This window comes from Vipera berus, assembly GCF_964194415.1.
Source record: "Vipera berus genome assembly, chromosome: 1".
Classification (NCBI taxonomy): Eukaryota; Metazoa; Chordata; class Lepidosauria; order Squamata; family Viperidae; genus Vipera; species Vipera berus.
In genome coordinates, this window is record NC_138202.1 from 354,540,361 (window position 1) to 354,546,360 (window position 6,000).

At 43.6% G+C, this 6,000-nt stretch overlaps 1 protein-coding gene across 2 annotated transcripts in view; it reads right to left on the reverse strand.

Annotated features, from left to right (window-relative positions):
* Positions 1 to 6,000, reverse strand: part of GGNBP2 (gametogenetin binding protein 2) — a 57,963-nt gene that overhangs the window by 41,728 nt on the left and 10,235 nt on the right. The window lies entirely within an intron of this gene.

Genomic DNA, 6,000 nt, shown 5'->3' on the forward strand with positions numbered 1-6,000 from the left:
TCCCAGAAGTCCACAAGTCATAAAAGGGCCAAGTTTGAAGACCCCCGATTAAGATCATCCAGGATCGTAGCTGATTTCTGTGGTTGTACGTAGTTATGTAGCCGGCCCTTACAGAGATTCATAGAATCTTAAGATCTGGAAAACTTCCCTTGAGGTCATCTAGCCCAACCCCCTGTACAGTGCAGGAAACCAAATTAAATCAACCCTGACGGGCAAGCTTGAGCACATCCAGCAAAGATAAGTCATCTGTTCTATTTACAAACCACACTCCTGTATCTTTTTAGAACTAATCCCAGGTCTGCTCTGAGATAATTGTCAGAAGTTATATTTAAATGTAATCTACCTACAGATCCAACAGTGACCTTAGATCCTTTTAATGCCTCGCGCTCTACCTTTCTGAAGTTATCAGTCCCGTTTCCAGAGCACCGTGGTGGTGCTCGGCTGAGGATTGGTAGGCAGTGTGAGCCTTGCACAACCAACTGTTCACACACAACTACGAGATGCTGTGCAGTCCGGCATAAGGATGCAGGCATCACCAAAACCCCGATTTTTTGCATTGAACAGCCTCAAATCTCGCACAATCAACTCTGATCCACAAGAACTGATGCAGGAAGTTTGAGCCATTTTTATGTGTGTTTTTTTTTAAAAGTTGGGAATGTATTCCTGGCACAATAGCATCCAAGAACAATGTGCTTCCATTCCCCATGCATTCAAAGACCAGGGTGACCTCCTTGTTAATACATGTAGTCCTCAAATTATGACGGCAATTGGGACCTGAATTCCCACTGCCGAGTGATGTAGTCATAAAGCGCGATGTCACGTGGACTACATGACAGGTAGTCCTCGAGTTACGACCACAACTGAGCCCAAAATTTAAGTTGCTAAGTGAAGCATCTGTTAAAGGGGTTTGCCCCATTTTACGACGTTCCTCGCCACCGCCGTGAAGTGAATCATTGCGATTGTGAACTTAGCAGCACGGTTGTTAAGTGAAATCTGGTTTCCCCATTGACTTTGCTGGTCAGAAGATCCCAAAAGCTGATCGTGTGACCCCGGGACACGGCGACCGTCAACTTGTCAAGCATCTGAATTTTGATCACGTGAAAAACGGTCATAAGCCACTTTTTCTCAGTGCTGTTGTAACTCTGAAATGGTCACTAAAGGAACTGTTGTAAGTTGAAGACTACCTGTTTATATTCTGAAGAAATCTGAAATGAACTAGGCACAAAGAGCAGCCGGAATAAAACAGCAGGGGAAACGTCGCTGAAAAATCCAGGCACCAGGCCTGCTAAATGGAGGAGATGTAATAGGAGGAAGGAAAGGGGTCCCCAAAGCAGAAAAAATGGTGGCCACAACCATTAAAATTGGACGTTGTGTGTATGTGTGTGTGTATATGTCTATCTATCATCTATCTATCATCTATCTATCTATCTATCTATCTATCTATCTATCTATCTATCTATCTATCATCTATCTATCTATCTATCTATCTATATCTATATGTGTGTGTGTGTGTATATATATATGTATATGTATATGTATATATGTATATATATGGTAAAGGTTCACCTGCACATGCGTGCTAGTCGTTTCCGACTCTAGGGGCCGGTGCTCATCTCCGTTTCAAAGCCGAATAGCCAGCACTTGTCCGAGGACGTCTCCGTGGTCATGTGGCTGGCATGACTAGACGCAAAAGGCGCACAGAACGCTGTTACCTTCCCACCGTAGTGGTTCTTATTTTTCTACTTGCATTTTTACGTGCAAGAAGCTGGGACGAGTAACAGGCGCTCACTCTGTTACGCGGCACTCGGGATTCGACCCGCCAAACTGCCGACCTTCCGATCGACAAGCTCAGTGTCCTAACCCACTGAGCCACCGCGTCCCTATATATATATCTGTATGTATGTGTATACACACACACACACACACGTGTATATATATGTGTATATATATGTGTGTGTGTATGTATATATATATATATATATATATATATATATATATATATATATATATATATTTGTGTAAATAGTTAACATTTGAAACATATATATATGTATATATATATATGTCTGTGTGTGTGTGTGTGTGTAGAATAGGGGCGGGGCTTACATTGCTCCACCTTGGCCACCATTTTGAATTTTTGGAGCCCTTCCCTGTAGACACCACTGGATAAAGGGACGCCTGGATTATTCTTGCTAGTTCTGTGAATCTTCTCAAGTTGGGCGCATATGTTTAGTGACCGTTCAATGCCCCAGAAAAAAGGGGACTTATGACTGTTCTTCAGAGTATCCCGCAAACGGTCACTAAACAAGTGGTTGTAAGTCAAGGACTGTCCACATTCCTCGTCTCTACTGATATAATATGGATCTAGGGACTTGATTGAGCAGGGAGGGGGTCTTCAAATGTGTGACTTTGGGTAGATTGCCTCAAAGGAAGTGACAGAGTGACTACAGGTGGTCCTCAACGTACGACCACAATGGAGCCCAACATTTATGTCGCTAAGTGAAACATTGGTTAAGTGAGTTTTGCCCCATTTTCACCAATTTCCTTGCCACGGTTGGTTAAGGGAATCACTGCCATTGTTAAGTTGGTAACATGGTTGTTCATTGAATCTGGCTTCCCCATTGACTTGGCTTGTCAGAAGGCTGCTAAAGGGGGTCACATGACCCCTGGGGAACATGGCAACCGTCATAAATATGAACCAGTTGGCAAGCCTCTGAATTTTGAGCTCGTGATCGTGCAGATGCTGTAACGGTTGTAAGTGTGAAAAACAATCGTAAGTCCTTTTTTTCCAGTGCTGTTGTAACTTTGAACAGTCATTAAATGAACTGATGTCAGTCGAGGACTTATGACCGTTTTTCACACTGATGACCGGTGCAGCATCCCCAGGGTCATGTGATCAAAATTCAGATGCTGGGCAACTGGCATGTACTTATGGCAGTTGCAGTGTCCTGGGTGTGTGTGTGTGTGTGTCACGTGATCCCCTTTGGCGACCTTCTGACAAGCAAAGTCAAATCCAGCCTTGGTGGAGCAGTGGACTAATGCCTCCTTAAGTAACACCAGCTGCCTGCAATTAGTGCAGGTTCGAGTCCCACCGGGCTCAAGGTTGACTCAGCCTTCCATCCTTCCGAGGTAGGTAAAATGAGGACCCAGATTGTTGGGGGCAATTAAGCTGACTTTGTAATAATGCCGCTTGGTGTGTGTGTGAAAGCCCTAATAAGCAGGCATATACATAGAATGAAGGCTACTGCTAAGCTTGCAAGCCGCCCTGAGTCTTCGGAGAAGGGCGGGATATAAATGGGATTAAAATAAATAAATAAATAAAATAAATGGGGAAGCCAGATTAACTTAACAACCCCATTACTAACTGAACAACTGCAGGGATTCACTTAAACAAATAGAATAAGACAGTTGGAAGGGACTTTGGAGGTCTTCTAGTCCAACCCCCTGCTCAGGCAGGAAACCCTCTACCATTTCAGACAAATGGCTGTCCAGTGTTACAGCGGCTGTGATTCACTTCGCAACTGTGGCAGGAAAGGTCATAAAATGGGGCAAAACTCTCTTTTAACAACTGCCTTGCTTAGCGACAGAAATTTTGCACTTCCTGTACAGACCAATAAGGCCCCGATATGGAAGTCCTTGGTGCTCTCCGACTTTCAGGGTCCGCTTGCAGACATTTCATTGACCCAAGTGAGTCTCTTCATCAGTAGGTACAGACAGTCCTTGAGTTGCAACCGTGATGGAACTTGCCCAATATGGTCATAAGTCATAACACTCATGTCACGTGACCGACGTGATTTCGCATCCTTTGAGGCAGTCATTAAGGGAACACTGCAGTCATTAAGAGAGCCAACGGTTGGCTATGGGTGCACTGTTGCTGATGTGGACATGTTGACAAAACACCCAAACAACCACAACTAAGGAGAAATTTCTTGACAGTGAGGACAATTAACCTGTGGAACCCCCTTGCCACCAGAAGGCGTGGGTGCTCCATCACTGGAAGTTTTAAAGAAGAGACAGGACATCCATTTGTCTGAAATGGTCTAGGGCAGGGGTCTGCAACCTTGACAACTTTAAGACTTGTGGACTTCAGCGCCCAGAATTCCTCAGCCAGCATAGTTGTCAAGGTTGCAGACCCCTGGTATAAGGTTTCCTGCCTGAGCAGGGGGTTGAACTAGAAGACATCCAAGGTCCCTTCCAACTCTATATTATTATTATTATTATTATTATTATTATTATTATTATTATTATTATTATTATTATTATTATTATTATTATTATTATTATTTTATTATTATTATTATTACCATCATCATCATCATCCACCAAGGACCCCAAATTTGACCCTAAACGGCGTTTCACAAAAAGCAGCATTTGAACTGAGACACGTTAAAGCAGGGGTGTCAAACTCAATTTCATTAAGGGCCGCATCAGCATTGCGGTTGCCCTCAGGGGGCCGGGTGATTATGGCCAGGGTGGGCGTGGTCTACTGGGTGGGCGTGGCTAGAGTGCGTATGGCCTACCGGGTGGGAGTGGCCAGCTCTACATCGTTGGCATCAAGGGTGCCTTTGGGGGCCTGGGCAGGAGTGGGACAGATCTGAGGGTCTCTGGCAGAAGGAGGGTCTCTGGGCCAGGGCCAAGGCAGTGGGGGCCGTTCCCTCACTCTTTCCAGGATGGCTTCGCGGGCCAAATGAAACCACTTCACGGGCCGGATCTGGCCCCCGGGCCTTGTGTTTGACATGTCTGCGTTAAAGGGAAAAATTCCTAGAGTGTACCAGTGCCTGGTCAGAAAATACCTGGCACTGGTGCACTCTAGGATTTTTTCCTTTTAACATGTCCCAGTTCAAATGCTGCCTTTTGTGAAACGCCACCCGAGGCGTTACAGCAATTGCCACCCTCATCACAACACTGCAGTCTCAAGAGACACACCCACCACTTTAGGAAACACCACTAGGGTTATTAAAATAACAGCACTTTCAGCTGTGCAGTAGGTTCATGAAGCGATTCAGGCGAGATTCAAAGGTCCTGTCAAGTGATTGGCATAAAATAATAACAATAATAATAATAATAATTTTATTATTGTCTGTTAATAGTAGTAATAGTAGTAGTAGTAGTAGTAATAATAGTAATAATAATAATAATAATAATAATAATAATAATAATAATAATAATAATAACAACAATAATAATAATAATAGAGGACTATTGCTTTCTAGGCTTAGGCAGCCCAACTCATTTAATTCCTGTTAATAAGAAAGCTGAGAAAATATAATCCAAAACATACAAAGGGCAAACAGGTTTCCACCTCGGTTAAGAATGAAGGACCGCAGTTCAGCAGGGTTTCAATAAGTAGCTAAATTAGTCTTTGGTGATACAACGTATAACCATTTATTTAGTGACCATTGGAATTTAGAAAGGCACCGGGGGAAAAAAAGTGACATATGACCATTTTTCACATTTAGGACAGTTGCAGCATCTCTATGGTCACGTGATCAAAATCTGAGTGCTTGGCAACTGGCAGGTACTTACGACGGTTGCATTGTCCTTGGGGGTCATGTGATCACCTTTTGCGACCTTCTGACAAGCAAAGTCAATGGGGGAAGCCAGAGTCACCTAACAACCGTGGGACTCACTTAACAACCACGGTGATTCGCTTAACAACTCTGGCAAGAAAGGTGGTAAAATGGGGGCAAAACTCGCTTAACAACTGTCTCACTTAGCAACAGACATTTTGGGCTCTATTGTAGTCTTAAGTTGAGGACTACTTGCATACATTGTGCCAGAGGCACCCAACAATCTGGACCAGGAATCCAAAAAGGCCTCTCATAGGAAACTGATCTCCAAGCCAAGCAGCCCTCTGTTTAAGATTAAATTGTCCTCCTTAAGGAAGGAAGGAAGGAAGGAAGGAAGGAAGGAAGGAAGGAAGGAAGGAGAAAGAAAGAAAGAAAGAAAGAAAGAAAGAAAGAAAGAAAGAAAGAAAGAAAGAAAAAAAAGAAAAAAGAA